General features: G+C 44.6%; 2 pseudogenes; both read right to left on the reverse strand.

Annotated features, from left to right (window-relative positions):
• Positions 1–8,524: 8,524 nt before the first annotated feature.
• On the reverse strand, positions 8,525–8,643 carry LOC134949538 (5S ribosomal RNA; annotated as a pseudogene).
• A 284-nt stretch (positions 8,644–8,927) lies between these two features.
• On the reverse strand, positions 8,928–9,046 carry LOC134936179 (5S ribosomal RNA; annotated as a pseudogene).
• Between the last annotated feature and the right edge of the window lie 16,171 nt (positions 9,047–25,217).

The raw sequence follows: 25,217 nt of genomic DNA on the forward strand, positions 1-25,217 counted from the left end.
CAGAACAACTCCTTTATTGGGGGTGTCTTGCTAATTGCCTATAATTTCCACCTGTTGTCTATTCCATTTGCACAACAGCATGTGAAATTGATTGTCAGTCAGTGTTGCTTCCTAAGTGGACAGTTTGATTTCACAGAAGTGTGATTGACCTGGAGTTACATTGTGTTGTTTAAGTGTTCCCTTTATTTTTTTGAGCAGTGTATATATGTGTATATATATATATATATATATACATACAGGTTGAGTATCCCTTATCCAAAATGCTTGGGACCAGAGGTATTTTGGATATCGGATTTTTCCTTATTTTGGAATAATTGCATACCATAATGAGATATCATGGTGATGGGACCTAAGTCTAAGCACAGAATGCATTTATGTTACATATACACCTTATACACACGGCCTGAAGGTCATTTTAGCCAATATTTTTTATAACTTTGTGCATTAAACAAAGTGTGCCTACATTCACACAATTCATTTATGTTTCATATACACCTTATACACACAGCCTGAAGGCCATTTAATACAATATTTTGAATAACTTTGTGTATTAAACAATGTTTGTGTACATTGAGCCATCAAAAAACAAAGGTTTCACTATCTCACTCTCACTCAAAAAAGTCCGTATTTCGGAATATTCCATATTTCGGAATATTTGGATATGGGATACTCAACCTGTATATATATATATATATATATATATATAAAGAGAGACGAGAAGACTTCGGCACTCCAAATACAAAAAATGTATATTGATTCAAAAAATCATCACAGCATCAAATAAAGCGACGTTTCGGTACTCGCAGGTACCGTTTTCAAGCTACATGCTGCTGAACAAGGTAAACAGGTTAAACAGAGGTAACACACGTTACTCACCTAAATACCCCCCTGTCGCTGAGGGAGGCCGGGTAGCGGCGGCATCCCGCATGGAGTCCGTCCGTGACGGGCGCTGGCCGATGACGTCATGCCGCTGGGCGCCGGCAGTGATCCAGGAAAGCATAAGGCGTTGCCTGGCAACCGGACGCTGCAGGCTGAAACATCTCCCCGGCCTCCCACAGCGACTAAAGGGAAAGACACATGATATGTTATAGTTACGGGTCGGCTAGGAGCAATAATAACAATGATAACAAAGGAGGCACATGTGTATATTGCAGTATATGCGTACACGCACGCAGACACTGCAATGGGACCAAGATATCATGAGAAAAACAGACATTGGATGGAAGATAGCAAAATAATCAATTAACCATGATAGTCTGAACTAAAATAACAGAACAAATAGACACTCATGACCAGACAAAGGAGACAGGACTCGTGGCCTAATGGATTGCCTCTGAGCATATATTAATGCAAAAAAAGGCAAGCATTAGACAAACTAAATATTGAAGATGAAGAATAGGTATATAAACCACCCCTTATAGAAAGGTGTTCCAATTATAGCGTTCATTCAATCCAGCTGGAGATACTGTATTAAGGCTGTGAATCCACTTCATTTCACACTTTAATAGCTTTCCACTACGGTCGCCTCCACGTAATGAAGGCGGGATATGATCAATTAACATATGTTTCAATGAGGATAGCGAGTGGCCCAGTTGTTGGAAATGCCGGGCCACAGGTTGATCCGAATTCCCACTGGCGATGGCCTTTCCAATTGAGGACCTATGGAGGGCCATGCGTTCGCGAGCTGTGCGGATCGTTTTGCCGACATAATACAAATTGCATGGGCAAATTATAATGTAGATCACATGGGTGGAAAGACACGACAAGGTATGCTTCAAATAGATATTTTTTGAAGTGTGTGGATGCTTAAAAGATGGACCAGTCAACATATGTGAGCAAGTGGTACATCGGGGGCATTTGTAGCAACCTGGTGGTTTCGTCATAAAATGAGGAACAGGAATGGATTTAGTGAAACCTGTAATGTCCGTGTGGACAACCATGTCTTTAATGTTCCGTCCCCTGATGAAACAGGCCATAGGCCTTTTGGATTTGAAACACGGTAAATCCTTGTCGGACGTTACTATGGGTCATAAGGCACGGCTTGCTCGCTGGACCACTTGACTGGATGTTGAATACTCCATCTTCCAAGGAATAGTTGATTGGGTGTCCTTCACTTTGGGAGTGAGCAATTGGGACCGATCCAATGCTAACACTTCCATTTTTTGTTTCTTCAAATCAGTGAGATTGTATCCTCTAGCCACAAATTTATCAATGACACCATCAATACTATTAGCTGCTATCGATTTATCACTTGCTATTCTTGCCACACGCATCATTTGTGATTTGGGCAAGCCTCGTTTAAGAGGTTTAGGATGGAAGCTTGATGCCAATAAAAGTGTGTTTCGGTCAGTAGGTTTTGAGAATACTTCGGTTCTTAATTTGTGGTTGTCAATGGATACTTGGACATCCAAATAGTGAATTGATGTTGTGCTATGGTTTGACGAGATCCTGATGGTAGATGGTCGAGAATTAATGGCTTCTATAAGGCCTAACAGGGCCTTTTCATCCCCTAGCCAAAGGATAAACAGATCGTCGATGTAACGCATATAAATTAAGATGTACCTGGCACTATCGGGGACAGAAAAGAACATGGCCTCCTCTTCAAAGAACATATAGATATTAGCGTAACTGGGCGCAACGTTACTGCCCATGGCACAGCCCAGGAGTTGCCTGTAGAATGTGCCATTATAGATGAAGTAGTTGTGCGTAAGGGTAAGTTCAAGCAACTGCATGAAAAGGTCAATGTCAAGATCTGAAATCCCCTCAGTACGATAAAAAGATCTTACGGCTATAAGTCCTTGTGCATGTGGAATCGACGTATATAGGCTATTGATATCCATGGTGACTAGAATAGCGTCTGTTGGAATGTCGGTAATGCCTGCTAGTCGATTAAGGAAACTTGTAGTGTCCTTGATCAACCTAGCGTGTCGAATCACATATGGTTGGAGAATCTGGTCAAGGTACATCGCAATAGGCTGGTATAGAGAATCTCGAGCCGAGATAATAGGGCGCCCAGGCGGGTGCATCGGGTCCTTATGGATCTTCGGGACAGTATACATTATAGCACAGGTTCTCAAACTCGGTCCTCAGGACCCCACACAGTGCATGTTTTGCAGTTCTCCTCACAGAATCGCAAGTGAAATAATTAGCTCCACCTGTGGACCTTTTAAAATGTGTCAGTGAGTAATTAATACACCTGTGCACTTGCTGGGTGACCTGCAAAACATGCACTGTGTGGGGTCCTGAGGACCGAGTTTGAGAACCACTGCATTATAGGACTCACCGGGTGTGGTTGTTGTAAAGCCTAAAAAAGGGAATCATCCAGAAGACCGTCCGACCTTGCCCGCTGGAGAATACCGGTGAGTTCTGCTTGATAATGATGAGTCGGATCACTGTCAAGTTTCTGATATACGGCAGTATCTGCTAATTGTCGTTCGATTTCTGCCATATAGTCCCCCAGGTCTTGGACCACGATGGCACCACCCTTATCTGCCGGGCGTATCACAATATCTCTATAATCAGAAAGGTTTTTAAGAGCAAGATATTCTTCTTTGCTTAAATTCTGATGTGGCCTGGGTTGGGCATCCACAAATTTCTGGACCGAGACATCCATCATCCTAGAAAACGTTTGGATGGAGGAGTTTTGGGAACTAGGGTCAAACTTGGAACGGCTTCTCTTCCTTAAAAACTGTTGTGTAGGTGATGTGACGGAAATTTCTGGCACATGTTGAAAGTGCTCCTGTAACCGGAGCGTCCTGGAGAATTTATAGAGATCAATGTTCCAATTCAGGTCATGGTGTTTATTGGTCGGCACAAAGGAAAGGCCCTTATTGAGAACCTTCTCCTCTGCCTTAGTAAGCACATGGGAGGAGAGATTGTAAATCATTTTTTCTTTTGGGAGGGAGCTTCTTTTTTGCCTCGTGTTTTGACCCCCGCGACGGGTGGCTTTGACTTGACAGCCTGGTCTTTTAGTTTCTTGATATGCCCGCCGGGGGGCATGGAGGTCCCCTCTAAAGGGTCATCAGAGTCCCTAACTTGAAAGTCACTGTCACTGTTCGAGGTGACAGTATCTCTTCCCCGGGCTTCTCGGCATTGATGCCAACCCTGGCGAGATCCACCCTTCTGTGGCCGCGTAGGAAATCGCTCACCGCCCATTAACCAATGGTATACTCTGTTGGTCTCGTAATCTTGAACCACTGTGTCATATTTCCTGAGTTTAAATTTGGTCAATTCCTTCTGATAGGATTCCATAGTCGACTTCAGTTTAGAAAGCCAGTCGTTGCCGGTATCAGCAGAAAGTATAGGGACATTAGTTGTTCGAAACTGATGAATTTTGTCTCGCCCAAGATGAAGTTCTTTTTCAGACTCCTTAATAACAAGGAGCATTAAATCAAATCCACACTTGTTTACAATCCATATCCACTGTTGACAAAATTCCGGACTGTACCGACCGATGGTTGGTACATTACGACAGCGGAAGCCGCGTGGTATCATCTTTTCCTTAAAATATTTGGTCAAAGTGACTCCGTGCATCGAGTAATCAGTTTCACGTTTTTTTTAACTTGACGAGATGCTGGTAGATTTCCTCAGCTGTCAGATCTGATTCAAAAGAAGGCCAGAGCTCCTTGGATAGGATAGCTTTGGCGTCTTCATCAGTGAAGCTGCATAATAAGCCCTTAGTTAGGGGCATACTCCGATAACCTGCTATGAAGCCACCACTGTCGTCCGACTGAGCTTCCATAGTAAAATGTGTCTGTGTTCCAAGAGGGGTGAATAAACAAAGCTGATGGTGCAGGGTTCCGTGCGGAGTCAGACGACTCACAAAGAACAGTCCCAAAAAAGAACCCGCACTCGGATGCTGACAAACTGATTAATTGGAGGGTGCCCTCAGCAAGTGAATTAATGCAAAGAGAGACGAGAAGACTGCGGCACTCCAAATACAAAAAATGTATATTGATTCAAAAAATCATCACAGCATCAAATAAAGCGACGTTTCGGTACTCGCAGGTACCGTTTTCAAGCTACATGCTGCTGAACAAGGTAAACAGGTTAAACAGAGGTAACACACGTTACTCACCTAAATACCCCCCTGTCGCTGAGGGAGGCCGGGTAGCGGCGGCGTCCCGCATGGAGTCCGTCCGTGACGGGCGCTGGCCGATGACGTCATGCCGCTGGGCGTCGGCAGTGATCCAGGAAAGCGTAAGGCGTTGCCTGGCAACCGGACGCTGCAGGCTGAAACATCTCCCCGGCCTCCCACAGCGACTAAAGGGAAAGACACATGATATGTTATAGTTACGGGTCGGCTAGGAGCAATAATAACAATGATAACAAAGGAGGCACATGTGTATATTGCAGTATATGCGCGCACACAAGTACACGCACGCAGACACTGCAATGGGACCAAGATATCATGAGAAAAACAGACATTGGATGGAAGATAGCAAAATAATCAATTAACCATGATAGTCTGAACTAAAATAACAGAACAAATAGACACTCATGACCAGACAAAGGAGACAGGACTCGTGGCCTAATGGATTGCCTCTGAGCATATATTAATGCAAAAAAAGGCAAGCATTAGACAAACTAAATATTGAAGATGAAGAATAGGTATATAAACCACCCCTTATAGAAAGGTGTTCCAATTATAGCGTTCATTCAATCCAGCTGGAGATACTGTATTAAGGCTGTGAATCCACTTCATTTCACACTTTAATAGCTTTCCACTACGGTCGCCTCCACGTAATGAAGGTGGGATATGATCAATTAACATATGTTTCAATGAGGATAGCGAGTGGCCCAGTTGTTGGAAATGCCGGGCCACAGGTTGATCCGAATTCCCACTGGCGATGGCCTTTCCAATTGAGGACCTATGGAGGGCCATGCGTTCGCGAGCTGTGCGGATCGTTTTGCTGACATAATACAAATTGCATGGGCAAATTATAATGTAGATCACATGGGTGGAAAGACACGACAAGGTATGCTTCAAATAGATATTTTTTGAAGTGTGTGGATGCTTAAAAGATGGACCAGTCAACATATGTGAGCAAGTGGTACATCGGGGGCATTTGTAGCAACCTGGTGGTTGGGGAGATGTTTTAGCCTGCAGCGTCCGGTTGCCAGGCAACGCCTTACGCTTTCCTGGATCACTGCCAGCGCCCAGCGGCATGACGTCATCGGCCAGCGCCCGTCACGGACGGACTCCATGCAGGACGCCGCCGCTACCCGGCCTCCCTCAGCGACAGGGGGGTATTTAGGTGAGTAACGTGTGTTACCTCTGTTTAACCTGTTTACCTTGTTCAGCAGCATTTAGCTTGAAAATGGTACCTGCGAGTACCAAATCGTCGATTTATTTGATGCTGTGATGATTTTTTGAATCAATATACATTTTTTGTATTTGGAGTGCCGCAGTCTTCTCGTCTCTCTTTGCATTAATTCACTTGCTGAGGGCACCCTCCAATTAATCAGTTTGTCAGCATCCGAGTGCGGGTTCTTTTTTGGGACTATATATATATATATATATATATATATGTACCAGGAAAGCTATCGGCACCACAGATGCAGTATAACAAATAGAAACACTAGCAGTGGAACTACGGATGTATAATTAGCCTAGTGGGCACTCCCCATGTGTTATCAGGGCGTCAGCTTTGTACCTCAAGTATAGTTAGGCACCGGTATAAGTGTCTAAAAATAAAGATTTAGGAACAAAGGATGAGGTAATAAAAAGCGACCACTGGTGCAAAAACCATTTGTAAAACTAGGCAGTTATAAAAAATTTTTTTACATTTATTACAATATAGCACTAAAACAAACCGAGTGTTTACAAAGTAAAAATAGGTACAAGTACCATACATAAAAAAAATATATAAAAAAATGCATGGAAAGACTGGAAAGCATAAAAGGGGTACATATGACATAAAATACGTAAAAATAAAAAAGTTAAAAAAAAGTTAAAAAAAAGTTAAAAAAGAGAGGAGTGAAGTATCTTAACTTAGTCACTGAGGTTAGATCAAGGCAGCACCCAACGCGTTTCGTCCTATCTGGACTTCATCAAGGGGTGATTAGAGACTAGAGACAGATCCTATATATATACTCATCCTAAGAGGAAGTGGTGGTTACATCACTTCCTGTAATTGATTGTTTAGTGTGATCAAAAAACACCAAAGTAGTAGTATAATTATTCTATATTGTGGCTATATTAATGGAAACATCAGATATCTAAAACTTAGTGTAAAACGAGCAGTGTAACAGGTTTAAAACATGAATGAAACACGGAGCCGCGGACTTCCTGTCCGGACAGTCCGTGACATCATATCCGCCCCATATCCGGTGTCCTTGTACTCGAAGTACGCATGCGTCCGCTTCGTGTGGCGGACCATGCTCCCATCACTAGAGGGTGTCCTTGATGCGGCGGACTGGTTTCCCAATGTCTTATGTTGGTAGTGGTGTGAGCGGAGTCCTCCGGCGGCCATTTTGTGTTGGAAAAGGTCCTCTGAATTCTGTGTTCACGGCGGCCATGTTTTTGGAGTACAGATATGCTCGATGGCTTTTTCTCATTGTTGTTATTGTTTAGATCCTTTCCAAAAACTATGTCCCGCTCCATAATCAGTTTACATATGTGAAGATATACAAAAGAGAAAATGGGGTCAGGGTCATATTAACGTTGCTTGCATATAATTAAAAGGTACATCAGATGCATGAAATCATAACTTTTTAATGTACATCTGTTGCATTACACCTTAATTTATCTATGTTCTAGCAACACAGCATTAGAAATACCGTGATAATGATGATGTACATTATTTAATTTTTATACAATTTTGTATAAGTGGGCTACTTCTTTGCAGTGATCGTTACAGGTGGATAAGAAAAAGAGAAAGAGAGAAGTGAACAGTGGGGATGATTCAGAGCCAAGGTTAATAATCTTTAATGTGATACAGGTTGAGTATCCCATATCCAAATATCCGAAATACGGAATATTCCGAAATACGGACTTTTTTGAGCGAGAGTGAGATTGTGAAACCTTTGTTTTCTGATGGCTCAATGTACACAAACTTTGTTTAATACACACAGTTATTAAAAATATTGTATTAAATGACCTTCAGGCTGTGTATATAAGGTGTATATGAAGCATAAATGAATTGTGTGACTATAGATACACTTAGTTCAATGCACAAAGTTACAAAAAATATTGGCTAAAATTACCTTCAGGCTGTGTGTATAAGGTGTATATGTAACATAAATGCATTCTGTGCTTAGATTTAGGTCCCATCACCATGATATCTCATTATGCTATGCAATTATTCCAAAGTACGGAAAAATCCGATATCCAAAATACCTCTGGTCCCAAGCATTTTGGATAAGGGAGACTCAACCTGTATTGAGATTGTGCAGATTAAAGTGAGAGGTTAACAGACATTTGAAGGGAGGAAGAGCGTAAAAAAAAACCCATGATTGAAAGGTTGTAGTGCATATACACATAATTGTTAGAGAATTCCTCCAGTTTTTTCCAGCATCCTTAGGTTTACAACACCCGATCTTCCAAGGAGGTCTCCCATCCTTGTACTGACCGGGCCCAGCCTCACTTAGCTTCCAAGATCAGACGGTATTGGGCGTCCCCAGGCTGGTATGATTGTAATAATATTATGGGATTGTGGACGAAAGCTCATCTCCAGCAGTGTATATAATAAAGATACAGATTTAGTATCCAGAGCCGGATGCGTGATTATCCTAAAAAGTGAGATAGTTCTAAAAGGTGCTGTATAGCTTATATAAGGACCATGAACAGAACGTCAGAGAGAATTATACAGAGTTTGTAAAGATAAGAGTGTCATAAAAGATATTACAGTAGCAAGAGAGTGGAGGGTGGGGAACCCTCAATTAGGTAGTTCAGAATTTAATTCTCTGTCCCGTCCTTAGTTAGTTGGTTACAGCACCTGGTATCCCCTGGGGGTCTCCCAACCAGGTACTGCCCAGGCCCAACACTGCTTCGCTTCCAAGATCGGTTGGAGTTGGGCATGTCCAGTGTGGTATGGCTGTAATATTAGTAAGGAAAACGGGACTTCATTTCATGATGAAGGACAGAGGGAGCAGGATGTATGGAATGGCTTATGTTATAAGAGGGGTGCTATCTCATATCCTTCATTGAGGCCATCTGGGTGAAGAGTGTTCAGTTCGTAGATCCAGAACATCTCTCTCCTGGAGAGGAGTTTGGAAAGGTCTCCTCCTCTGTCTCCCAAGGATACCAATTCGATGCCTTTGTAGGTTAGTTCCTCTGGGTCTGAGTTGTGGTGTTGATGGAAGTGTCTTGAGACTGCATGTGTTAATACTTTGTTCCTTATATTTCTCACGTGCTCCTGTATGCGGAGTTTCAAGGCCCTCTTGGTTTTGCCGATGTACTTCATTTTGCACGGGCACTCTAGGAGATAAATCACTGATGATGTATTGCAGTTGATAAACTGTTTAATGCGATATTCTTTGTTGGTGTTGGTTCCATGAAATGATTTCCTGTTCTGATGAAGGTGTCTGCAGATATTGCATCTGCCACACTTGAAACTGCCTACACATTTCGGCATGATATTTCTTGCTTCCGGATTCCTTAACATACTGGGTGCCACAAGGTCCTTTAGACTTTGAGATTTCCGGAACACCATTTTTGGTTCCTTAGTAAGGTAGTACTTCAGTATGGGAACCATTAGCAAGATAAGCCAGTGTTTCATCAGAGTTTGTTTAATGAGGTTTTCATGCCTACTGTAGGTGGTGATAAATTTAACTGTATCCTCTTTGTTTTCCTTGGGTTTGTATTCCAAAAGTTCTCCTCTTTCCAGGGCTTTGGTTCTGGTGGTAGCTCCTTCCAAAAGTCCAGTGGGATACCCCTTATCCTTAAATCTTGCTTTGTAAACTTCAAATTGTTGGTCTCTGTCCTTAGTGGTTTTGCAGTTACGTGCTATTCTGTTAAATTGAGAAAAAGGAATATTGTCTTTCCACTGTTGCCGGTGATTGCTCATGTAGTGCACGTAACTGTTCATGTCTATGTTTTTAATATTGTTGCTTGTGATGACATCCTTTTCCGAGTGTGTTAGTATTAGGTCCAGGAATTCAATTCTTTCAACGTTATCCGTGGCCGTGAACCTGAGATTCATATTGTTATCCGAAATGTATGTTAGAAATTCTTTAACGGTTTGCTCGTCTCCTTCCCACACAATCAAAATGTCGTCGATGTAGCGTTTATAAAAAATGATGTTCTGCTGGTATGGATTGTTTGTAAAAATGTGCCTATTCTCCCACTGTCCCATAAAAAGATTGGCGAAGCTGGGTGCGAAGATGGTGCCCATCGCGGTTCCGCAGATCTGGAGGTAAAACCCATCTAAAAATTTAAAATAATTATGCTTCAAAATAAAATCCATGAGTTCGCATATAAAAAGTCTGTGATCCTCAGTGATGAGATGGTCTTTGCTGAGAAATTCATTGCAAGCTTCGATCCCCTTATTGTGCTCTATACAAGTGTACAAGGACTGCACATCAATTGTGACCCATCTGTATGTGTCCTTCCACTGGAATTTTTCCATCAAATTTAGGACCGCTGTGGTGTCCTTCAGGTACGCTGGAAGTTCCATCACATATTTTCTAAGGAATATGTCCACATACTCCGAGAGATGTGAGGTTAGGGAATCAATCCCTGCCACTATCGGTCTGCCTGGGGGATTGTCCAGGGATTTATGTATTTTGGGGAGAAAGTAAAAAATGGGGGTGACGGGGTTGGAATTTAGGAGATATTGATACTCATCCTTAGTAATTACTTCACGTCTGAAGCCCTTTAGAAGCATTGATGTAACCACCACTTCCTCTTAGGATGAGTATATATATAGGATCTGTCTCTAGTCTCTAATCACCCCTTGATGAAGTCCATATAGGACGAAACGCGTTGGGTGCTGCCTTGATCTAACCTCAGTGACTAAGTTAAGATACTTCACTCCTCTCTTTTTTAACTTTTTTTAAATTTTTTATTCTTACGTATTTTATGTCATATGTACCCCTTTTATGCTTTCCAGTCTTTCCATGCATTGTTTTATATATGTTTTTTATGTATGGTACTTGTACCTATTTTTACTTTGTAAACACTCGGTTTGTTTTAGTGCTATATTGTAATAAATGTAAAAATTTTTTTTTTAACTGCCTAGTTTTACAAATGGTTTTTGCACCAGTGGTCGCTTTTTATTACCTCATCCTTTGTTCCTAAATATATATATATATATATATATATATATATAGATAGATGGATAGATAGATAGATAGATAGATAGATAGATAATATAGAAACCCTCCACAGTAAATCCTGCGTTTGCCCCTGGGGGGAATTTGTTATGCAGGTGTGTGATCGCTTCTGCAGGAGAGCTGCACAAACTGAAGTTCGTGCAGTCCCTGCATAGCCCAGGACTTACTCTTCTGCTGCAATGATCGGGGCCAGAGCTGACGTCAGGAATCTTCCCTCCAAACACCTGGACACTCCTGTGTTTTCCAGGACACTCCTCTAAAACGGTCATTTGCCACCCACAAACAGCCTCTTCCTGTCAGTCACCTTGCAATCACCCGCGCAATCGCATTTTTTGCACTATCCTGTCGCTAACCGGCACTCCCCATCGCTGCGGACCGTCACATCTGTGCATTGCAGTGCATACGCAGTACAGACCTGATCGCCCGCTGTGCGAAAACGCACAGCAGCAATCAGATATGAATTAGGCCCATTGTACTTTTGCATCACTTTTTTATGTTACAAATTTCAATTTAAATGGATAAAAATTGACTCGCAACCTTATATTACAGTAGAGAAATATTACTGATATTTAGATTAGCTGAATCACTAGTTCAGTTTTGAAGGTTCAAAGAAAATTATTTAAAAATAATATTTTGCAGAATGGTTCTTGTGTACTTAAATAAAACAGATTCCTTGTCACTGAACTGTTTTGTTTAAAATGTGATACTTGGTTGCTGAATCACGTTTTCTATTTTACCAGTTTACATGATGAACTAACCGCTACCCCACTGCAATTTATTTTAATATTTAATGTTATCTTAGCAGAGGAAGCAGTATGGCATCGCCCACACATGTTAATAAATGTAAACATGTATAGAAATTATGTTCTCAGTGTAGAATAAACCTATGCCCTACTAGCAGAAATATATTAGAAAGAAAAAAAAAGCTTTTTGAAAACCTGATAAAAATAAGAATTCTTTAACTTTGATTCTGTTAGTGACTCTGGTTCAAGTACTCCAGGAATAGTAATAACTTTTGTGTAATGCAAAGTTTTAGCTTTTTCCCAGATCATCAAATTGCTCTTTTTACTCATTAATCTTTCGGAGGCTTTAGTACATAGCTAGTGAAATCTGATTAATTTAGTGGCTAAAACCATGGTTATGTCAACTTGGTCTTGTACATTTGTATTCATGTAGGGTTATGTGAGATGGATGTGCGATGAGGTCAGTGGCTGGGGAGGCTAGCATCAGTGCCAGATTTACACACACATTTATGAACCAGCCCCACTTGCTCAGATCCCCCCTAGCACATAATTCCCCCCCTCCCCCACCAACAGATCTCCCCGTGGCAGAGGAGATCCCCCACCCCTTACACAGAAGTTGCTAGTCCCGGCATAGTGAGGAGGTGTCAGCTGCTGGAGTCTGCAGGGAAACCCCCTATCCTGTTTCACAGTGATTTACAAGCCCCCAAACAGTGTCCCGTTGTCCAGAGTGGACCCTTCTCAGATTTTGCTCCTTTGTGTGTTTCCTTTGCATATTCCTTCCCTCCTCAGTGCTGCTGCTGCTGTTGTCGCTGAGCTAACATGTACTTCCTGGACTGGCGGTCACCTGATTGTCAGAGGTGTCTATCAGAGCTCAAAGCACCTCCTCACACAGTTATATTAATATTATTATTATTTTTATTATTATGTTATCAGTGGTAGCCATCTAATGGCAGAGAAACTAGACATTATGGATGGGTTTCATGATGCATGAACAAATTGTTACTTTCCCAACAGGGGGTGCATCCTTATGGATTAGCGAAGACGTTTTGGCTACAACAGGTGAAAAATGTCCCTTTAGCCAGTTGTATATGCTGTCCCAGTATAATGGATAAGCCTGCTTCATACCTTCAAACAAAATGAGATGGCTAATTAAATAATCCCTGCTCATGTGACCAAGAGGGCCTGTACCAACTCTCTAAGCATCAAACAAGCAATTGAAAGATAAGGCAATCCACCCCTATTAGTATGGTTAAGAGACCCCACAGTATAAGCTAAGACTCCATTCACTCTGGCTTTGGAAAGGTTAAAAAAACTCTCCAGAAGGAGGGGGGACTGTGAGTGCAGCCTGGGTTTTAAATATGAGGAACACAGGCTGGAAGGTTACATACCTTTTTACGTATTAATAGCTTTGTCTGCGGGTGAGAGCAGAAGCTCGCCCTGGGCGTGGTCCCTCAAAGTCGCTTAGCCTGGCAGACGCAGCGACTGGTACTTCTGCTGGTGGCAGTTTACTGCGCGGATTTACCACATGCTGAGTTAATCAGTAAAGGTGTCACGGGGCAGCATTCTCAGATTGGTGTATCTGGAGAATCGCAGCATGGAGAATCGTGACAGTGCCTCCAGGACTAATACAGAGCCAGGCGGTGCATCGCTTCTCCTTCACAGCGGGAGTCAGACTGCATGGCCATGCAGTCCTCCATCCATTATCACTGGAGCCATCCCCGCAGTCATACCACAGCCACATCAGGGCACTAATAAGTACCGCCAATACCTGTGTTACCCTGTATGTTATAACAGACCAATTGCATACTAATCCTGCATACCCAAGTCGCCTGTGTGTATTATGAATAAACCCAATTGCTATTAACTCATTAGAGTGTGGACTAACATCATTGCACCAAGTACCGCAATACTCTGCCAACAGGTTATGTGCCAAGACCCACGCGCTTGAAGATTAACCCCTTACTTGTTTTGAGTTATAGCAGAATAAAAGAACACACAGATAAAGTTCAAAGTGACATTTTATACAAGCGCAGAGAAGATGTATAACACAGGGCACAGTATGAACTTTGCTAAGCTGAAAGGTTCAGAAAACTACACTGCATGGAAGTTTGCCATGGAGAAGCAGCTTAAGCGGAAAAAGTTGTGGAAGGTCACAATAGACCCAGGAGCAGGTCCTTGCCCAGATGACGAAGACAGAGCCAACAGGACGAGAGGTTTAGCTGTGGAGCAGCATGTCTATTCAATAGTCAGTGAGAAAGTGTCAGCTAAGGACATGTGGACAGCCCTGCAAAATGCGGATGAAGACAAAGGTCTGATGAGAAGGATAACTTTGAGATGCATTTTATATGGAACAAAACTGAGTGCCTGCAAGGACTTGAACGATTACATTGATGTTATTGTCGATAGCTCAGCAATTGGCATCTGTGGGGGCACAGGTGGATGAGGAAGAAGTGGCAATGGTTATGTTGCAGAATCTGATGCCAAATTTGGTGGTTGCATTAGAGTCAAATAACACTAAGCTGACAACGGAGATTGTAAGGGCCAAGCTACTACAGTTCCAAGAATGTATTCCTGTCTAAACCAAAGCTGAGGGTTCTGCCTTGATCTTGATCAGAAAGGGCACAAAGTCTAAAAATCAAAAGTTCAAATGTTTTGTATGTCAAAAGATAGGACATAAAGCTTCAGATTGCAGGATGAGAAATTCCAGTGGTGCACAGAAACAGCTTGACAAGCCAAACGAGTAAGCACTAAATGTAGCATACAGTCACAGGAAGGATTGCTGGTACATGGACTCGGGGGCCACTAGGCATTTCAGTTACAATAAGCATTGGTTCAATTCTTTAACACCGTGTGTACCCACTACAGTTACAGGGATTGGAAATAAAGTCCTTACTGCATCACAAGCTGGGACAATTACAGTGCATTTAAGAAATGGAGGAGAAACAAAAATTGGAGAAAAAACAGTTGTTACAGATATCCAAGATGTGTTGTACGTGCCAGATTTGGGCAGTAATTTCATTGCTATCAGCGTCCTAGAGAAAAAAGGCTGCAGAGTCCAATTTCAGAAGGGCAAGTGTATGGTGCAAAACAAAAGAGGGATTGTTATTGCTTCAGCAATGCAGTGCAACCAACCAACTATATGTCCCGGACAATGAGGAGTGTACTGCAATGATGGCTACTGATGCAACCCAGTCAATGGAGCTGTAGCACAAATGGTTGGGATATGACAACGTCCAGAAACTGCTAGATGGAATGGTAACAGAGATCACCGTGAGCAATGCTGAAAGACCTATGTGTGAGAGTGTTATGCACACCAGTGCCTGCAGGAAAGTACTGGTGTCAGGACTGTTATGCACTCCAGTGCCTGCAGGAATGTACTGGTGTTTGAACTGTTATGCAAAACACATGGACTCACAGACAGACTAGGGAATATGACATAACGTACACAGAAGGTGGAAGGGTAACAAAATACACACAACGTGAACAGAGAAGCCCAGAGGCTAAGGAACAGGGTATCTCCCTTGTATTAGAACTGCTCAGATGTGAAAAGCAAGATGTTGTGTTTTTAATACATAGAAAACCCGAAATGCTGTTGCTAAGGGCAACAGCAAAACCCTAAAGGGTTACCAACGGGTGTGGCAGTAAACTCCTTGGTCAGAGATGGAATGATAGACACAAGGAGATTCTCCACAATCCTAATTCTCACTTGCAGTGCACAGGTTCGGTTTACTGCCACTAAACTGACCCCTGACACCTAGCACAGTGAGACAGGATTAGACAGGCAAGTCTTAGAATACAGCCGCAAACTTGCTAAGTTCACAGAGTAGTAACAGAACCCCAGCAAGCTGAACGACTGACTCCAGTCTTACTGCTAGGTCTGGATTGGCAGAGTGTAATACCAAATCCCCAGGCCTATTTGCAGTAAGCAACAAACAAATACAAAGCTACACAGTACTGGCTAACTTTCAGAAACTGACTAACCAACAAAGATTCAGCAGCATCTGCTTACCCTGAAAAGAGGCCTTATAAAGCAGGTGCTGTCCACGCCCCACTCAGACCTCACAGACTGTGAGCACAAAAACCAGCACCGGATCCCCTGCCATGCACAGAGCCTATAACCACTGCACAGCAAAAGACCCGAACCGGAGTATCAGCTGCGCTCAGGTTACTCCGCTAGCACTTGTCTCCCGGTTGCCATGACGACGTGGCAGCACAGGGCAGGAGACCCTAACAGTACCCCCCCTCTGACGAGGGGTCAAAGAACCCCTACCACCGGGTTTATCGGGGAACTGCGAGAAGAAAGAGCGTATCAGTCTGGGGGCATGAAGATCACAACTGCGCACCCACGACCGCTCCTCCGGGCCATACCCCTTCCAGTGCACCAAAAATGACAGCCGACCCCGAACCACCTTGGAGTCAAGAATCCTTTCAACAACAAACTCCCTCTGGCCACGTATCAGAAGAGGGGAAGGTCTTCCACTGGAAGAAGGATTACTAATCGCCCGTTTTAAAAGGGAACAATGAAATGTTTTATTGATACCCAAAGAACGGGGCAGATCTAACTGAAATGCCACCGGATTGATAACCCTGGTGATCTTATAAGGGCCGATGAACCGGGGGCCTAACTTATGAGATGGCTGTCTCAACTTCAAATTCTTGGTAGACAACCAGACGAAGTCTCCTAATTTGAAGCTGCAGGGTCTTTTCCGCTTATCAAAAACCCTTTTGGTCACTAATGACACAGACACAAGGGCTTTCTTCACTTTCCGCCAAATACCTCTAAGGACCGAAACCACAGAGGAACCACCAGGCGTGGAGTCCAGGGGGTCAAAAGAATTGGCCTTAGGATGATGCCCATACACACAAAGGAAGGGAGAGATCCCTGTAGCAGAGTGAGCCGCGTTGTTATAGGCAAACTCCGCCATGGACAGATGAGCAACCCAGTCAGTCTGACACTTGGAGACATAACACCTGAGGAACTGCTCCAAGGACTGGTTCACCCTTTCAGTCTGCCCATTAGACTGCGGATGGTAGCCCGACGACAAGCTGACAGAAATCTGGAGATCGGAACAAAATGCCCTCCAGAATTTGGCCACAAACTGGGATCCGCGGTCAGAGACCACATCAAGTGGCAACCCGTGGAGACGCACAACATGCAGCATAAATAATTCAGACAGGCGTCTGGCCGATGGCAGCCCAACCAGTGGAACGAAGTGCGCCATCTTCGAAAACCTGTCAACGACAACCCAGATGGCTGTCATCCCCGAGGATTTGGGCAAGTCCACCACAAAATCCATTGAAATGTGGGTCCATGGCTTAGATGGGATAGAGAGTGGATGTAGTGGGCCAACAGGAACCCCTCTAGGAGTCTTATTTCGGGCACAGATGTCACATGCCCGAACCCACTGATCCACATCCTTAGCCACCGAGGGCCACCACACCGCCCTAGATAGCAACTCCCGAGTTCTGGCAATACCCGGGTGACCTGCAGACTTCTTGGCATGGAATTCCAGGAACACTCGCTGTCTTAACCTAGGAGGCACAAACAAAAGACCTACCGGAAGGTCTGGAGGAGCCTGCTCCTGTGCTCTAAGGACTAATGACAAGAGGTCCTGGGTAATGCCTACTTTAATACATGATGGGGAAACAATGGGCAACGGCTCCTCGGTGGTCTCCTGGATTGGAGCAAAACTCCGCGAGAGCGCATCAGCCTTGATGTTTTTTGACCCAGGGCGATATGTTATCAAAAAATTAAAGCGAGCAAAAAACAAAGCCCATCGTGCCTGCCTGGCATTGAGATGCTTCGCTGACTCTAAATATGCCAGATTCTTATGGTCAGTGAGAATTGAGACCACAAACTTAGCCCCCTCAAGCCAGTGTCTCCACTCCTCGAGTGCATCCTTAATAGCCAACAATTCCCGGTTACCCACGTCATAATTCATCTCGGCAGGCGAAAATTTACGGGAAAAGTAAGCCCAGGGATGAAGGCGATTATCTGACACTCCCATCTGAGAAAGCACTGCCCCAATACCCATCTCAGAGGCATCCACCTCCACCACAAAAGGACGCTCTGGATCTGGGTGTCGCAGCACCTTGGCCGAAACAAATGCCCTTTTGAGACGGGCAAAAGCCGCTTTAGCCTCACAAGACCAGTGAGCAACATCCGCCCCTTTCTTAGTGAGTGCCACCAAGGGCGCCACTATAGACGAAAATCCAGCGATAAATCGTCTATAAAAATTCGCAAAGCCCAGGAAACGCTGTAGCGCCTTCAAACTAGTGGGCTGCACCCAATCCAGGACTGCCTGTACCTTGGAACCCTCCATTTGGAAACCTTCTGGGGAGATAATATATCCTAGAAATGCGATTTGCTGAACTTCAAATTCGCACTTCTCCAGCTTCGCCCCAAGCCGGTGGTCTCTGAGTTTCTGGAGGACTAAGCGTACATGCTTCCGATGTTCCTCCAGGGAATGGGAGAAGATTAGGATGTCATCTAAGTATACAACTAAGAATCTATCCAAATATTCCCTGAGCACATCATTCATGAAATCCTGGAAGACTGCTGGGGCATTACAGAGCCCAAAAGGCATCACCAAATATTCATAATGCCCCGAGTGGGTATTAAAGGCAGTCTTCCATTCATCCCCCTCTCTTATTCGGATTAGATTGTACGCACCGCGTAGGTCAATCTTAGAAAAAATGGTGGCAGTACGAAGCTGGTCAAACAAGACCGAAATGAGAGGCAGTGGGTATGAGTTTTTAATCGTGATACGGTTCAATTCCCTGAAGTCGATGCAGGGTCGCAACGAACCGTCCTTTTTACCCACGAAGAAGAACCCCGACCCAACTGGAGACTGTGAAGGTCTGATAAATCCCTTAGCCAAGTTCTCCTGAATGTACTCTGCCATAGCCTGAGTCTCAGGACGTGACAGGGAGTACAACCTGCTCTTGGGAAGCTTAGCATTTGGCAACAAATCAATGGCACAGTCATAGGAGCGATGGGGAGGTAGTACCTCTGCAACTTTTTTGGAGAACACGTCCGCAAAATCTGCATAACACCCTGGCAATCCTGGCAAACTTAGCTGCGAGAACCTGACTGGAAGGCTCAAGCAACTCCTGAAACAATCAGTACTCCAACTAAGAATCTCCCCAGAGACCCAGTCAAATTGAGGATTGTGGGCCCTTAACCAGGGTAACCCCAACACCAATGGGGCAAAAGTACAGACAGTCACATAAAAGGACAATTTTTCAGAGTGTGTGGCTCCAATAAACAAAGAAATCTGGCTAGTGCAAGAGGTAATTTTACCTTGGGATAATGGTTCCCCGTTTAACCCACAAATCTCAATTTCCGATGCCAAGGGTACTAAGGGAACAGAGTGTTTCAGGGCGAATTGGCGGTCCATAAAAACCCCGTCGGCCCCACTGTCCACAAAGGCCTCAGTCTTGACAGTTTGACCGAGGATCTTCAAGGTCACCGGAATGATAAAAGTCTTCTTGGGAAATTCTGACTTCTGGCCTGACAGGATATTTCCCATCACCCTCAGGCCCTGAAGTTTTCCGGCTTTTCTGGGCATGATACTACCACATGACCTTTATTCCCACAGTACAAACACAACCCCTGCTGTCTCCTCCGCATCTTCTCACGCGAGGAGAGGCGGGTAGCCCCAATCTGCATAGACTCCTCGGAAAATTCCTCAGAGTCTGAGGTTCCCTTGGGAAGGAAGGAAATCTCAGTCTCCCTTTCAAGCCTACGCTCTCTCAGCCGTCTATCCACCCGGATGGATAACTGCATGAGCTGATCCAAGCTATCAGGCAAGGGATGTTGTACCAGTTGGTCCTTTATCTGGTTAGAAAGACCTCTTCGGTACTGGTGTCTCAGGGCTGGGTCATTCCACTGGGTATCATGGGCCAACCTCCGAAACTCCGTACAGTAAACCTCAACTGGCCTTCGCCCTTGCTTAAGGATCGAAATCTGAGCCTCGGCTGAGGCCGTCTTGTCAGGGTCATCATACAACATGCCCAGTGCCGTAAAAAAAGCATCAACACTTTTAAGCGACGGACAGTCAGGCTGCAACCCATATGCCCAGACCTGTGGGTCTCCTTGTAGCAAGGAAATCACTATGCCCACCCGCTGAATCTCCGACCCAGAAGACTGAGGCCTAAGCCGGAAGTATAGCTTGCAGCTCTCCTTGAAACAAAAGAACTGCGAGCGATCTCCAGAAAAACGATCCGGGAGATTTACTTTCGGCTCCTTAACCCCTGCAGGTGCTGCTGCTGCGGGAGCTCCGCCAGCAGCCTGGGAGGTGTGCATTTTAATGGACAAATCATTACATTTTTGAGTCAGGACCTGCACCTGATCAACCACCTGTTGCAACGTATTTTGAGGGGTATGCTCCATATTCCCACAAAATTTCAACAGGAGTATTGGGCTGCTGAATATGTTATGCACACCAGTGCCTGCAGGAAAGTACTGGTGTCAGGACTGTTATGCACTCCAGTGCCTGCAGGAATGTACTGGTGTTTGAACTGTTATGCAAAACACATGGACTCACAGACAGACTAGGGAATATGACATAACGTACACAGAAGGTGGAAGGGTAACAAAATACACACAACGTGAACAGAGAAGCCCAGAGGCTAAGGAACAGGGTATCTCCCTTGTATTAGAACTGCTCAGATGTGAAAAGCAAGATGTTGTGTTTTTAATACATAGAAAACCCGAAATGCTGTTGCTAAGGGCAACAGCAAAACCCTAAAGGGTTACCAACGGGTGTGGCAGTAAACTCCTTGGTCAGAGATGGAATGATAGACACAAGGAGATTCTCCACAATCCTAATTCTCACTTGCAGTGCACAGGTTCGGTTTACTGCCACTAAACTGACCCCTGACACCTAGCACAGTGAGACAGGATTAGACAGGCAAGTCTTAGAATACAGCCGCAAACTTGCTAAGTTCACAGAGTAGTAACAGAACCCCAGCAAGCTGAACGACTGACTCCAGTCTTACTGCTAGGTCTGGATTGGCAGAGTGTAATACCAAATCCCCAGGCCTATTTGCAGTAAGCAACAAACAAATACAAAGCTACACAGTACTGGCTAACTTTCAGAAACTGACTAACCAACAAAGATTCAGCAGCATCTGCTTACCCTGAAAAGAGGCCTTATAAAGCAGGTGCTGTCCACGCCCCACTCAGACCTCACAGACTGTGAGCACAAAAACCAGCACCGGATCCCCTGCCATGCACAGAGCCTATAACCACTGCACAGCAAAAGACCCGAACCGGAGTATCAGCTGCGCTCAGGTTACTCCGCTAGCACTTGTCTCCCGGTTGCCATGACGACGTGGCAGCACAGGGCAGGAGACCCTAACAGAGAGTTGCATAAAAGACAAGCAAACTCACAACCCATTTTCAAAATCAGTTAGCAGAGCAGAGACACCACTAGCTCTAGTGCACACCGAGGTGTGTGGTCCAATGGAAGTAGAATAAATCAGTGGCTATAGGTAGTTCATGACTCTCATTGATGATGCCACAAAAATGACACATGCGTACTTCATTAAAGAAAAGTTTGAAGTTGTCAACGAAACTGTGGAGTACAAAAACCTGGTGGAAACTCAGATGGGTTTGAAACGAAAGATTCTGAGATCAGACAACGGTGGAGTGTATGATAAGAAAATCTCTTAGCCGCATCACTTATTTATTTATTAACAGTTTCTTATATAGCGCAGCAAATTCCGTTGCGCTTTACAATTTAAAATAACAATAACAAACTGGGTGATAACAAACAGTCATAGAGGTAGGAAGGCCCTGCTCGCAAGCTTACAATCTATAGGGAAATAGGCATGTGTACACAAGGAAAGGTGCTATCTATTGCATAGAATGAGAAGACATGTGAGGATATGTGTGGACTGTACAGAGTGGATGCAATTTGATAGGAAGGTTTATGAAAGTTATGTGCGCGGTTCTGGAATTTGATATGCTTGCCTAAAGAGGTGAGTTTTCAGGGAACGCTTGAAGGTTTGGAGACTAGAGGAGAGTCTTATTGTGCGTAGTAGGGCATTCCACAGAGTGGGTGCAGCCCGATGAAAGTCCTGCAATCGTGAGTGGGAGCGAGTAATGAGTGTGGATGAGAGACGCAGGTCTTGTGACGAGCGAAGAGGTCGGGTTGGGAGATATTTTGAGATTACTTAGGAAATATGGCATAAAGCATCAGCTAACAATTGCCTAGACACTGGAACAGAATGTCGTGAGTGAGTGGGCATAATTGTTGAAAGAGCATGGACTATGCTAAGTGATGCTGGCCTGGAAAATAAATTTTGGGCAGAAGCAGTATCTACTGCAGTATGCCTACAGAATCATGCACCTACAGTGGCCATCAAAGGAAAAATGCCACTGGAGGCGTGGTCCAGAAAAAAGCCAAGTGTCAGTCATCTCTGTGTCTTTGGGAGCAAAGCTTTTGCACATATACTAAAGAAGAAAAGGAGAACATTAGATCCAAAATCCATAGAATAATGCTCGGGTCCTGCAGAGAAAGCAATGGATACAGACTTCGGGATGTTACAGATGGAGCCGCATTCATCTGAGGCAACTCCATAACAGGCATGCACTCCCAGCGTTACTATGCGATCCATCCGCCTAGTCACGCCGGGAGTGCACAGAGACGCTCTCCCATTCATAGAATAAGAGAGTGTCTCCTCCCGGACGGAGACGCTCTTCCATTCTAGTGAATGGGGCGCGTCTCCGTCATGGGCGTGCATGCCCCGTTGAAGAAGGAGAAGCCTGAGTCCTAGGCCCACCTAGGTGGGTGCGTCTAAGCACAGGCGGAGCTACGACTAGCATGGCTCCATTTGTACAAGTAAACATCTTCTTAAATCCAGAGATGTGGTATTCCATGAGACAGCATCACAGTCTGGAGCAGTGGAGCAAGAAGAGAATGTATTATTGGATGTACAGGTAGCAGAAGGCATGTCTGAATCTGAGAGTGTCAAAGTTGACAACACATCAGGGAACAGGAGTTCCATGAGGAGCAACAAAGGTGTTCCAGCCAAGAAATACAGTGAGGAGTATGCAAACATAGCTTACTGTGAACCGCAAAACATACAAAAATCAAAGTCAAGCAGTGATTGGACAGAGTGGAAGTCAGCAATTGATACAGAACTGTCAGCACTGAATGATAACAGCACATGGACTATGATTGATATACCAAGTAACTGTAAAATGATCAAGAACAAGTGGGTCTTCTTCAAGAAGTTGAATGCAGACGGGAAAATAGCTCATTACAAAGCCCGACTTGTTCCAAGGGATATACCAAGAAGTCTGGAATCGATTACGGAGATCTCTACTCACCTGTTGCAAGTTATAGTATCTTAAGATTAGTGATTGCTATTGCTACACTACATGATCTACTGTTATACCAGCTAGACTTTGTTTCCGCATTCCTAAATGGAGAGTTAGTTGAGGAATTTTACATGGAACCACCTGAACACTATGATGTGAATATATCCCAAACAGAAAAAGTTTGTCTCTTAAAGAAGTCTCTATATGGCCTTAAGCAAAGTGGTCATTGCTGGTATGTGAAGTTGGATGAAGTGCTACTAGAAATGAACTTTGTTAGGTCAGAGACTGAGCACTGCCTACACCATAAGACTATGAAAGAAAAATTTTCATATTAGCTGTATATGTGGATGATTTACTTCTGGCAGGTCAAGAAAATCACATCTTTGATGTGAAGCACCAGCTCAAACAAAAGATTCAAGTTGAAAGATTTAGGCCCTGCAAATCATTTATTAGGTATCGAAATTGTACAAAACCTAAAATAAGGGACTGTCAAAATCAGCGGTGCAAGTGGGCGGGTACGGGTGGGTATGGCGTACCCTTAAGAATTTAGCCGTGGGTACGCCGTACCCACCGCCGACGGACCACCGCTCCCTCCCTCTGCTGCTGCGAGGGAAGGATAGTGCAGCATGAGCCTCTCCTGCCCCTCAGTGTCTCCCTTCAATTAAGCGCTGGCCCTGATTGGCACTGAATTGAAGGTAGACACCCACAGCGCCACCGGAGACTGAGGGGCAGGAGAGGCGCATGCTGCGCTCTCCTCCCCTCACACACAGGACAGCAGCAGAAGCAGTGAGCAGCAGGGGAAGGTGGGGGCATATGTACCTGGCACTGGAGGTATATCTGGCACTGGGGTAATATCTGGCACTGGGGGGACATGTGTATCTGGCACTGGGGGCATATCTGGCACTGCGGGGACATGTGTATCTGGCACTGGGGGCATATCTGGCACTGTGGGGACATGTGTACATGGCACTGGGGGCATATCTGGCACTGCGGGGACATGTGTATCTGGCACTGGGGGCATATCTGGCACTGGGAGTATATCTGGCACTGTGGGGGTATTTCTGTATCTGGCACTGGGGTCATATCTGGCACTGGGGGGGACATGTGTATTTGGCACTAGGGGACATGTGTATCTGGCACTGAGGGCATTTCTGTATCTGGCACTGGGGGCATATCTGGCACTGTAGGGGCATTTCTGTATCTGGCACTGAGGGCATATCTGGCACTGGGGGGACATGTGTATTTGGCACTGGGGGCATTTCTGTATCTGGCACTGGGGGCATATCTGGCACTTTGGGGGCATTTCTGTATCTGGCACTGGGGGGCAATGTATGTCTAACACACTGGGGGCATTTGTGTGTATCTGGCACTGTGAGGCAATGTATATCTGGCACTCTGGGGGCATTTGTGTATCTGGCACTGTGGGGCAATGTGTATCTGGCACTGTGAGGCAAATGTATATCTGGCACTCTGTGGGCATTTGTGTATCTGGCACAGTGAGGCAATGTGTATCTGGCACTGTGGGGCAATGTATATCTGGCACTGTGGGGCAATATATATCTGGCACTGTGGGGCAATATATACCTGGCACTGTGGGGCAACATGTATCTGGCACTATTGGGGTCATATGTGCCCCTCCCCCCATATGTGTATCATGCCCCCATTTTCATTGACCATGCCCCTCGTGGCATTTGGCCACACCCATTTTTGGCATGCGCACACAGCACCTGTAAGACATTTTTTCTACTTGCACCACTGGTCACAAATGACCAACAAACATACATACGTGAGGCAATAATTTCCAAATACGGAATGACAGATGCAAAACCTGTAAGCACTCCCATTGATAAATGTGTAAAGATGGT

Source organism: Pseudophryne corroboree, chromosome 1, assembly GCF_028390025.1.
Source record: "Pseudophryne corroboree isolate aPseCor3 chromosome 1, aPseCor3.hap2, whole genome shotgun sequence".
Lineage (NCBI taxonomy): Eukaryota > Metazoa > Chordata > Amphibia > Anura > Myobatrachidae > Pseudophryne > Pseudophryne corroboree.